Source organism: Tasmannia lanceolata, unplaced genomic scaffold, assembly GCF_043159265.1.
Source record: "Tasmannia lanceolata isolate RefF3 unplaced genomic scaffold, GAP_Taslan_0.1 ptg000079l, whole genome shotgun sequence".
Lineage (NCBI taxonomy): Eukaryota > Viridiplantae > Streptophyta > Magnoliopsida > Canellales > Winteraceae > Tasmannia > Tasmannia lanceolata.
This window is the reverse complement of record NW_027518756.1, coordinates 83,659-96,745: the sequence shown is the minus strand read 5'-3', so window position 1 is coordinate 96,745 and position 13,087 is coordinate 83,659.

Sequence of the window (13,087 nt, the reverse complement as noted above, 5' to 3'; positions counted from 1 at the left end):
AGGTTGATTTTGTTCACAAGATGGAGGCTTAAACAGGTGTTCATATTTTAGGAATTTTGGAAAATCATAGTGATTTAATTAACAAGATGTACATGTAGACATTTTTTAATCCAATATCCATTGTATGTCTTAGTAGTTATACCTTATCCATTTTTTTGTAGTAGTGCTAATGAGTTTGGGCTTGTATAAGTCACCTCCCTTGGATGTATGTTGGTGTTCGATAATATTTTAGCATTGTGAGTTCTCATATTGTTGTGAATATCATCATTGGAATTCAAGGTGATTTTCAGTAATTTATGCTTAGTGTCAGTTTCTCCTTTTCATTTCTTCTCTGAGGTTTGCTAAATCCTTTTACCACCCTAGCCTTTTTGAGAACTTCTTAGATAGTAGTAGCCTCCTTCATTGTGAATGGGCGATGAAGGCGTTAGCCCAAGCCCGTCCTTAGGGGACTTGAACAGTCTCATTAGCACTCCCCTCTTTTATTTAGAAGACTAGCCCAGTCTTTTAGACATTCTCAGGCATTAGGTCTTTCCTCATTCCAAGGGCGATGAAAGAATCATCTAGAGTCCCCTTTTAGGAGACAAGCTATGTCTCAGAAGAGAAAGTCGTATCATTTGGAGACAGGTTTTTGTCTCATGAGTGAGTCAACCCTTTAGAAAACTACCCAAGTCTAACGAGTTGTACCCCCTATTAGTTGAAGACCAACTCGGTCCATTAGTTGCCTAATCCAATCTATCATTGCAGAGGCAATGATAAGGATACTTGGAGCCGACCTCTATTTTAGGAGACTTGCCTAGTCTTATTAACACCCCTCCTTGTCTCCCCTTTCTCTAGAAGACATGCTTTGTCTAGATAGCACCCCTTCTTAGAGTCACTAGTCTGAGCGCCAGTCCATTAGCATAGGAGTCTGTCCTTAGCTAGAGAGTCAGTCCTTCTTTCAGGAGTTTGTCCTATCAGCATAGTGGTTAGGATTCTATCCACCCTTTCATCAAGTCATCTGATTTTATCCACTCCTGCAAGGTATAGGATGCTGTCCAACCCTTGCCGAGTCGTGATTCTGTCAAATTCCCCCTCAAAGCATAGGATGCTGTCCAACATTTACGAGATATCAGGAGTCTGTCCTACCCTTAGGATTTTGTCCGCTTGTGTAAAAAAACATCAAAAATATTTGAAAACATCTGAAAATTTCAAAACATTCTCAAAAGTCTTGAGTCATTAGGAGTGTAGTTAGGAAAGTCTGTTCCGAACTACGTTGGCTTGATCCTCTTTCACGAGGTACGTAGTGCAGCTTGGGATCCATATCCCAAGTCCAGCCAAGCCTTTAAAAATAAACATTTCAAACCTTCTACAAATACAAAAATTCTTCAAAACCTTTTCAAAAAAATCTTCCCCGAGAGTTAGGAGTCTGTCTTAGAAGTTTGGGGTGTCTTAGAGTTAGGAGTTTGTCCTGGTTGTGTTGATGCTTTGTGTGTCTTGTTGTGTGAGTGTCCCTAAAGTTAAGAGGCCTCAAGGTGTGGTCGGTTAGACACTTAGTCGAGCCGATGGCTAGACTAGAAAACACTTAGTTTACCCATGGTTTTCCATAGGACACACAGCCTATTTACACATAGGATATAGGAATCACCTGCATTAGCTTAAGGCTAACTAACTTGCATTAGTTAGGGCATATAGGGAGTCCTAAAAATTACAATTCACTAGAACTTAAGCAATCGTACAAAAAGCTTTAAAAACTAGTCGGGTATAGTTAATCGAGTCTAAGATAAGCGGTCTTAGATGGTTAGGCATCATAGTTTAGAATAGGTAACCGAACTACGTCGACTCTGATTCTTCCCGAGGCCGGGATACGTAGAGCAGCTGGGATGGATGGTCATCCTGGTCCGAGTCAAGTATCACATTAGAGTTTAGGATTTGTCATGTTGAGTCGAGTTGTGTTGTATGTTTTGTTGTGTTTTCTTACTTTTATGTACAAACCTTATACCTTTAGCTGTAGCACGCCTGTGTTTGCCGCTCAGAACTTGGACACCAATTAGGCATGACATTCATAACCTAGCTATTCTTAGGTGGCATTCCTTTCATTTCTTTTGTGTGTGCTTATTATTCATCTCCGAGACATGCATGATTAGATAGACGTCTTCTCGGAGATATATGTTCTCATTTCACATGACTTTCCCCCAAAACTCTTCAAAATCCATAAATAAATGGCATAAGAGACCAGGTGCTTGCACTTGGGCGGATGAGGTGCTCTTCGGACCTTCCAAATTCGTAACCAGGCACGAACCTTCTTTTCTATCTCTGGTTATCCATTGCAACAGAGCATAGTATGGGATCCACGGCCTACTTCCTTAGATGGCGACTCTTCTTTGTTTAAGGTATGTCTCGAATCCGGGCTAGTCCCCGAATCGAGAGGTATCTCACCTTTCATCGCCACTCATGCTGTGAGAGGCACCTTTTTGAGAGTTTCTTGGTAGAGCTCTCCTTCACGTGGATGATCTAAAGACTTCCGTGGGCTCGTCCCCCGCCTCTCTAGGATCGAGGTCCACAGGCTGGCGACTCTGCTGGGGGTCTTTCCAGATATTGCCTAACTCTGTTAAAATGCCATGTTTTACTAATTTTGAAGAAATTTGGGCCAAAATCATTATAAATGGAACTTAGTCGCTTAGAAATCCAGGGGCACCAAATAGGTGCATAAAATAAGAAATTCACACACTGCACAGCATACATCATCATGTTTTTATTTTCTTTTATTGATATTTTTATTTTCTTTTATTGATATTTTTATTGGCTTCACGGGATAGATGCAGTGCGTGCCAGATGGGATGTCATTACCCTGATGGTACTGTTGTATCTATTTCTAAGCTATGCGTCAGTGCTGCAGTCGTAAACACTCGGTGTACTTGTGTTTACAGCAGCCGGTGAGCAATGAAGCATATTATGTATGACACTTAGTGTACTTGTGTTATACATTTAAAGTATGGATCATATGCATAGTGCATGATTGATTGAGTCCCGAGCCCTACTTTCATCTTACATATATTATGTACATGAATATATTTGCCGACTTAATAAAATCCAAGTAGGTGTTGCATGTGCTTATATATGTATTGCACTCATATAGGGACGAACATATGTGTTGCTTACACATGTGAAGCCTAGATTTAGGAGCCATGTCCTATCTATAGATTATTGTAGTTCACTTTATTTGGTTACAACGCAGTCCTAGTATACTCACATATCTGTCTTGAGTCAAGTGTCTTGACTCTGCTAGATTATATTTAGGGTTGGTGCCCCTGGTTAGGATATATCTGTATATATATCTATATCTATTGGTTATTAGATTATGGCCTTCTTATTTTGTGGAGATTCCCTATCTAATTCAATCAATTATATCAATTCATATTTCCGATATAAATCTGGTCAATGGCTTTTACTTACCACCATTATGACCATAATCTATTCCATGATCCGTTGATCATAAAACTTGATTATACCTTGTATCATTGATTCCTATACTACATATACATTATTAGATTACGACTTCTTAGTTAGGTTCTTTTTCCTAATCTATCAATTCTTTCTATTTATCCATTTTGTGGATAATCATTAGATTATTGGCTCTTTATCCATAATCTATCCCTTGATCTATTGTTCATAATGTTGATCCATGTTTTCCATCGTGTATTTATATTATTAGATTAGGGTTTGCTTCTTGGTTAGGTTTTCCTTCCTAATCTAATCAATTATCCATATCCATTCATCTTTTGGAATATGATTAGATCGATGGCCTTTAATCATCATTCTTATGGCCATGTTCTATCCTTCGGTCTTTTGGTTGAAAATTCAACCCATCTCTAAATGTCGTCGTTCATGGTCAGTCCTTCATTTGATTATATCTCTCTGATGACAATATTCCATTTATCGCTCAAGAGTCCGTCTTGCCACCCACCATCGTTTGGGTACAAATATCCTTGCTGAGGGCCTTATACTACAGAGACTATTCACATACCCTTATGATGACTTGTGGGGATTTCTTTTTGTAGCCGTCATGCTACCAAATTTTATCCAATACACTTTCAGTGTGATTGCTATCCTTTTAGGTTAGTTGATAAACCATGATTTTACCTTACCACAATCCTTTTTCAGGGGTGTCATGCTGCCGGATTTTACCCAACACCTTTTCAGTGTGATTGCTATTCTTTAGCGATATTGATAAATCATGTGTTTATCCTACCATGACCCTTCTTACAATTGTTATGCTGTTAGTTCTTACCCAAGGGAGAGATGTGTTTGTATTATCTCTTGTTTCAACTTGTGTATAACATTCAACGAGATTGCTTCCCACTAAAGTTAGTGTTTGTCATTTCCATAACAGGAGTCAGACCTAATTGACCTCACCCATCTGCTGCATCGGTTTCCTTTTATTTTACCCAGATAAAATGGCTGTACCTATGGACATCCTAGCGGGAGTGGTAGAAGTTCTGAAGGAAGTATCTAGAGAAATGTCAAGTGTGAAGGAGGAGTGGCCCTTCTAAAGACAAAAGATGATGGAAAATTCATGATTTTCGAAGTGATAGAATTTCTAGGGAAAGTATCTAGAGAAATGTCCAGTGTGAAGGAGGAAGTGGCATTTTTGGAAACAAAAGATGAAGGTAAATCCGTGATTTCTGAGGACTCTTTAGTCCGAAATCATCCTCCTGTGACCCTTGATCCTATCAAGGCTATGATAGCACATTTTGGGGATTCTGAAGAAGAACAACTTACTGAGGAGAAGTGTTTTACACCTGCCACTGTCGTAGGAAATGAGAAAGAATTTGCTGACGAGGTTAAGAAGCTATCTCCTATGATCCCTATTCCTGTCTCAGTCACGGTATCACATATTGATAATTCTCAGGGCAAGCAACATGTCGAAGAGAAGTGTCTCCCATCTCTCATTTCAGTAGGAAAGGTGAAAGAGCGTGTTAAAGAGATAGAAAAGTTGACCATTGATCACCAAAGCATGAAAAATTAAAGAATGACAGCAAACCAGTTGTCAATTCTATAAAGATCAGTGATATTGAGTCATCTCATCGAGTATCTCAGGCTGTCGTGCAAAAGTCTGGTCAAGGAGATGAGAAATCAGCATGCATGCCTAAGAAGAAGTTCACTCCACTACCGAGACCTCCAGCGGTCATTCTCAAGAAACTTGTTAAGGATGGGAAGTTGAGACTCATGGCTCCAAAGCCACCTCCTAAGGTTCTTCCAAGGTTCTACAACAAGGACGAATTCTGTGAATATCACCAAGGCCCTGGTCACATCACCAATCGTTGCCGTTCCCTCAGATTTGCAATCCAGGACTTCATAGATAGGGACCGTCCCATTTGGCCCGGGTTTAATGCTACTCAGAATCCTTCACCTAGCTAGACATGTTGCAATTCTCTCAACTGCTACAAAAGCTAACTTGATAGTTGAGCCTTTTGAAGATCCATCTGTCATCATTCATCCAACATTTGAACAAGGAGGTACTTCGGCTGCAAATTTGGGAATGTCAGAGCTAGAAATGTCAGGAGGTAGTTATTTGCCAGCGAGATCATTACCGATACCAGTTATTGAAGATCAACTTGAAGCAGGGTAAATAGGACCTACACTAGGGTTGAACCCCTAGTTATGGACATCATGGAGGAAGGAGTGCCACCCATAACCTTTCAATGCCAGTTCATTTACCATCGAAGAAGTGTCATGTGTTGTTTATGTTTCATTGAGTGTACACCAACTTTTTTCTCTCAAAATTGTTGAGTCTTATTGTGTCGATGTCAAAAAAAAAGAAAAAAAAAAGAGAAGTCATGTTTGTTAGTCTTGTTCCTTCGGAGTCGGTGTGTTGTCTTTTGTTAAATTCAATGTAGACCCCATTGAGGAGCGTAAAAAAAGTCATCAATGTACTTGAAATTTCGTTTGAAATAAATACTTGATTCCAGCGTCATCTATATTTTTATGATTCTTTCTTAGATCTAATGTTTAAAATGACTAAAGACACCCTTCTCGAATGAGGATGCAGACGAAATTCTCCCCGAGATCTGAAAGATGGTCCGACGAGAGGAAGAGCGTCGAGCATAGCCACTTAAAGAAGAAATCGATGCTGTTGATAATGGTATCGAAATCCAAAGCTCAGGAAAGATGGATTGGCAAAACTTTATCTCCCGAGGAGAGCGAGGAATTGATAAACCTGTTTATAGGGGTTCAAGGTAGTCTTGCTTGATCCTATAAGGATAAACCGGGTGAACGCCCTGTTGTTGTGCAGAGCAAGACTCTATCGGCTTTAGATATCAGTCGAAAAGCAAAATTCAGGAGAGTGAAGCATCAGACATCCAGTCGAGCTGATGAGAAGTTTAGAGAAGACTTTCAGAAAATGATGTCATCAATTTGAGTCCAAAAAGAGCACTTGGGCTACATGTTTTCAATGAGATTCCGAGGTGGAATACTTCAAGAGTACGGGCATTTCTAATGTCTAAAATAAAAAAAGAATATAAGAGAAAGACAAGAAGGAGAAGGGAATGTGTCCCTAAGACAACATCTTAGAAAAATCAAAGACCCAAGTGATAGAGTCTATGAGATAGATTGAATATCAGAATTGTCTCCAACATTTGGAGACTATCGAGAGCTGTATAACCTTGAGAATAAATTCAAGATATTCAAGAAGCGCATAAGTTTAAGTGGAGCATCGTGGTTGAAGTCTTGCTTGCAAATACCGCCAGACTACACGACAAAAACATTCAAAGTCTTGAACCTTAAACATTCAAAAGCTTGTATGTCAAAACACCAGGAGGCCACCCTTGGATGTTTGAGCCGTTATAGCCAAAATCCTAACGTCAGAAAAACCGCTTGCAAATTTTTGAGCCAAAAGCTAAAACTAAATATTTCTTCCAACCACATTATAAAAACCCGGGGCATTTTATGCACTCGAACTACGTCGGACCTGATCTCCAGCTCTTCAGGGGTACGTAGGCAACCTGATCAACTCAGGTTCGGTTAACCTTTGGGATAAAAGCTAAATCATCCCCCTTCCAAAATTTTGATGCTAAAAAGCTAAATCATTCTTTGTTAAACCTTAAAGCAAACTACGCGGATCTGATCCTCCATTTTTGGGGTACGTAGGTAGTCTGGCTAGACCAGATTCGGTCCAAATCTTTAGAACCTTAGATATCCATCCTACTTGAACCCAAGCCTACCTAGAAAGTCCTTCTGGTAAAACAAGCAAGGGTTCAAAGCGTATGAAACAAAAACAGAAAGAAAAGAAAAGAACGAGAGTCTGAAGACCTACAAGGTTGAAAACCCGAAAAGGCGGCCTAGACAAAACTGAGAGTCATGCATTTGCTAAGTCAACAACTAAAGGGGTTGGCTTATACGAAAGTGAGGGTAGCGGTCTGATGGGTTGAAAATTGAAGAGGCAATCCAGTCCAGGGCAAAGACTTCCCAAAAAGTGAGTTGATAAGACATGGAAGGCGTTCCTCGATTATGAAGAACTCTGACGTTTGAATAGTGTGAGAATTCCAGGCAAAAGCTGTGGCAAATGGTTTGCTAGACCAGAAACCTGGAATGCAATAATCATGAGTTCCTATCAGAGGAGATTCGAAGAGATGGAGAAACAATCACTATACAGGGCAGGATCTTGGAATCCGAGTAGTGTCAGTGAGACTTACTTTGACACCTTTCTAAACCAGGAGCATTAAGACTAAGGTGTAGTAACCATGACGGAAATCCTGATGGAGGAAATTAGTGCCTCTTGACATGGTTTTCGAAATTACCTTGAGAGTGGCTAACCTTACTATAAAAAAAAACACATCAGGTCTATGGGCGAATCAAAAGTGAGTTGAGTCCTTCGAATAATGTACGTCTTCTTTAATAGAGTCCTTGAAAGTCTGTTCCTCATTCATATTTGTTTTATTTTAAGGTCTAAGTCGTCTGGCACTGGAAGAATGGGTGTATACCTTCTTAAAAAAAAGGTGAATAGACCCTGGTTTAGGTATCAGAGAGAGGCAAGAAATATCATGTTCTGACATGATGAAGATGACAAATTTCAAGCAGTAGGTAGTGGAAAGAGTGAACCTCAAATAATGGTCAATAGAATAAGAAATTTTTCTGGCTCAGCCATCATCCTATCTTTATTCCAAAGAAAGAGCCCATGCAAACCCAAATTTTCCTACCTACCCTATTCTACTTTTCTTAAGACTTTTGTCATGGAATCATAACACACTAGGGGCATCTTTTATGACGTTGTGTCATAAAAGATATTAAACACACAAAGGCAATCAGTGCCAATGTTTACAACAAATTGAGATAAGAGAAATGCGAGCACATCTCATGCCAAATCTCTAAACTCCTTAAATGAACCCTCTTTCTAAAAGTGTCAACTTCCAAAGAAAATCAATTTTCCCAGCGGAGTCTAGGATTTGCTCCCGTAACCTTCAAAACCTCAACAGAATGCTTTTCACCTATTAAAGAAGGGTCAATACTTGGAGAACCTTGTCAAGTCACCCGAGTCCGGTCCTCATCAAGGAACTCGTACTCCCAATTTCCTCGGCAAGAGGCAATTAGTCTAAAAAAAAAATCATTCAAAAAAAATCAATTCTCAGCAATACCCGTTGATTCCCAAGGCTCTTCGTGGTCTAACATTCACGTACACCATGGACCCTTGCTTCCTGAGTGGCTCTTCGTGATCTGTCTTTTGAGTTGTATCATGGACCCACTATCATTGTCCTTTCTTGGCTCTTCATGTTTTATTGGTCAGGTATGGCATGGACCCTTTCCTCCTTTGTGGCTCTTCGTGATATGTCTTTTCAGATATATCATGGACCCACTATTCATAGTCATTCCATTCATATCTTTTACATGCCATTGTTTCTGCATGCTGGGCTCTTTGTGACTTATTGCCGTGGACCCCAGATTCAATGCTTGGCTCTTCACGGGTATTGCCGTGGACTCTTGATTCTTTTCTGCTGGGCTCTTCATGGTTTATTGCCATGGACCCTAGATTCATTGCGTGGCTCTTCACGGCTTGTCACCGTGGACCCTCGATTACTTCTTGGCTCTCCATATCTTATGGCTATGAACCCTTGATTCTCAGTTTTCTAACCCACCAACCACCCCATATCTTTCTAGCGAGGCTCTTCGTGGGTTACTATCATGGACCCTCGATTTCTATTTGCAGGCTGCTTCGTGGTTTATTACCATGAACCCTCGACTCCTGTTTGCTTGGCTCTTCACAGTTTATCGCCGTGGACCCTTGAATATTTCTTGGCTCTTCATAGCCTATAGCTATGGACCCTCAATTTCTGTCTTCCTAAGAAAAAAACAACAACAATATCTTTCTCGTGAGGCTCTTCGTGGCTTATGGCTATGGACCCTTGATTCCCGCTTGCTTGGCTCTTCACGGTTTATCACCGTGGACCCTCGTTCTCTGTAAGGCTCTTCGTGGCTTATCACCATGGACCCTTGATCAAAATTTCCATTCAACTGTCGTTCTTTCTTGTCTAGTTTGGTGAAAAGCTGGACCGCTACTCTATATAGTTATGCTATTGTTCTCAAAGAAAAGTTAAGTCATGATCCGTTGTTTCACAATGTACCGCCATCCAAGTGCAGTGTCAGGAATACTTGTGTGACCGATGTGTTACCCGAGTTATATGTTTGGTGGGAGACTGTCTCACCAATATGTTTTGAACGCTGAGTTATGTGTGCAGTTTTTCACCAAATTACCCATAAGCCATGTTGAATGTTGAAATTTTAGAACCAAATTTCTCCTCGAAAATGTCCGGCCCGACGTAGAAAGGACCAAAGTCTCTGAGAGAGCCGAGTAAAATAACCAGAGTATCCCTTCATTGAAGACCCCTGAGGCATCATTTCCATTTGAAAACCCTGAGGCATCCATTCCATATCGAGATCCCAGAGGTATCTGATCATTTCAAAACTTCAATCTGTGCAAAATCATCTTCCTTTATTCTTTCTTTCTTAACCAATCTTGGGCCAGTCAAAATGTGTTGTCTGTTAAGCTTTGACATTCGCGCGACAAGCACGCTCTGCCAAAGAGGGTCATCTGTAGACACCCCATTTTGACTGAACCCTAAACTTTCCAATTTTGAGCAAAACCCCAACAAACCAATGTTTCAAAACTCCAAAATACATCTTAAGCTAGGTTAGGTCCCATCTAAGTCCCCGCAAAGTTTCGTCGCAATCCGTGCACGTTTGCCTAGCGAACGAGCCAGGAGAGTGTGCGCAGTGTAAGCAGAGGTGAAATATCCCGAGAGGTGTAAATCCGAAATCAAATAGGACATGATGGTCGGTGCGTTTATCAAATTTCCGTGCGCAAATCAATTTTCCTCGCGCCTTATCAAATGGGGTGCCAATATCAAGTCTCGAAAATGACTATAAATATCATTTAATCCTCTCATTTTTCAAGAATCAAGGGTTTTCTTTTAATCAGAGAGAGAGAGAGAGATTTCCCCAAACTCTAAGCTCTAATCTTCCGATCCAAACCTCATTTTCTCCGGCTGATTCTCGCCGGATTCCGGCCAACTTCCGATCAGATTTCCTCTCTCTCATACCTTGTTGCTTTAGCTTTCTCCGTCTTGTTCTTAAATCAAGCCTTGTTCTTCTACTCATAAAACCTTAACCCTAGCTCATGTCCTAAAATCCTAAATTCGAGCTCATAAGTTCAAGATCTGAATTTATTTTCTTCTTAGCTGACCTTTTATCACCATCTTCCTCGGAAATTTATGTTAAAATCTGGCAAGGTCAAGTTGTTCCGAATTTCCCTTAGATCAATGCTCATTTGTTTTGATTGTTCATATTTGCAAGGAAGAAGAAAGAATCGGGAGTTTTATCAATAGACAAAGTGTAATTTTTCTTTAAGGTTTGATAATTCAGTTCGACATTCAGCTCATGTATTTTTTATTATTATTGATTTTGTAGTTGAATTGTCCTTGTTAATCTTTTATGTGAAGAATTAAATTAGCTTCTGGTTTTTAGATGATTTTCATATCTTTTCTAAATTGCAAGATCTGTAGTTTTTATTGAAGGATTTGTTTCATTGATTTTCATGCTTGGATGATTTGTCACGCTCCTAGTAGCTGAATAGTTTATAATCAGATTTTCTGCAATTGAATGTTCTATATAGATTCATGTAATTGAATGGTTCATGTCTAGGTTTATGCTTGTATGGTTTGATGATTGGATAATTTACTCTGTTTCTCATGTTTGAATGATTTATCCAATTGATTGTGAATGATTGTTGACATTTAGAGGTTTGGAAAATTAGGTGGAAGTAGCAATTACTTTTCAGATAACGTTGCAGGGATTTAAAAATATATAGTAGTTTTTCTTTAAACTGATACTTAAGTAAATGAAATATGTAGACATATGTATGTCATGCTAATAAAAATATTTGTATGATTGATATTCTAGGCATGACTTATTGCTCCAATTTATTTTGTTCATTTTTGAAAAAAATCAGAAGATGGATTTAGAAGATTAATTCCTTTTGAAAAAAACTGAATACGTTTTTCTTCATACCTTACTTCATATGAAGCAGGTTGATTAGAACTCACTATTACATTGCATTAGAAGAACAACCTAGTTCCATTCAAATTTTCAAACGATTATACTTTTCAAAGAATCTGCCTTGATGTTTTCTGTTTGCTTGTCATGTGAAAGACACTGATTTGGATATGCCTTTCAAATGGGTTTATGCCACTCGTTTCAATTAATGCCATTTTAGTAAGTTGCTTGAATATTGAAGGTGTTCAGATCATAGCGTGTCTCAATGAGTTGATAATTAGTGGTACTGATAATGGTTAAATAATGGTGGCTGACATGTTCTTTAGGTAATGAAATTGTATTTGATAGTTGTGAGATTAGGGAGGATAGATTTCTATCATTTTGTGAGCTGAAGTTGCATAGTTTTATCTTTGTTTTAGCTCTAATCAAGCTTAAGTGGTAGCATAGTGTTGTTTTTTATTTGTTACTTTTATGTCAGTATTATCTTTGATCAAGAAAAGATTCTGTACATTATTAGTTCAGATTTAAACCAAAAACCATATTCACATACAGTTACATATTTTGAATGAAAATCTGTATACTTACTAAATTTGATTGGACATTTTTTTTTAGAGTCTAAAAAAAAAGAAGCTTTAATATAGTTAATTACAGCATAGATAATTAATTTTTATGGATGGTGGTTCAAATTACTCTAAGGGAATGGCATACACATAGCCAAGTTTTGGGCTGCTATACTTATATTGAAACTTGGAAATACTATTGTGAAAAGAACATGGTAATACTATTATTATTATTTTTCTCAATTCCCAACCATATATTGGCAGATGTACAATTTTAGATTGCCTTTTTATTTTGTTAAGTTTTCATGAATACCTTTGTAGTTATAGTTTTCATCTGACAAATCTTTTAAACACTATACTGTGTATTTTGTGCATTCTATTCACTTTTATTAATGAAACCATTGATGTTAGCATTACCATATTTGAAATTAGATGAGTCTCTCTGTTTTTTGTTAAGTTTGGTAAGACCCTTAAGGAGCAATGTCATTTTTTTTATCATCCAAAATAGAATCCTACTTCATTTCTTTTTAGATGAATATATCAGTATAATTATGTTTGGGTATATGTCTGTTTCTCTTACTCATTGATGGAGAATAATATCAGTTCCACTAGGCTTTAATAGTTCCATAGCTCTAATTTTGCTTATCATCTCAAAACAGTATATTAGAGGATCCAATTTTATTCGCACAAGATGAATTCCTAAAACATTTGTTGTGATTAAAGAGTGATGGGGTATGAAAAACAACAACTAATTAGCTGTCGACACGTGGCCCCAGGAGGGCCCACCACAAATCAGCGTCGGCCCAGGGGCAATCCGGTAATTACCTAAGAGTAGGTAAACCTAAACCCGCAAAAGGGCCGCCACCTGTCCTGAGGTAGGTAATCCAACCACCCCAGGTCTCCCTCTATAAAAGGCCTCTCAAGGCTTAAAGCAAGGGGTAATAACTTCTAAGCTACCACTCTTAAAATTTGGCTCTGCACTCCTGCTCGTACTGACTTGAGTGTCG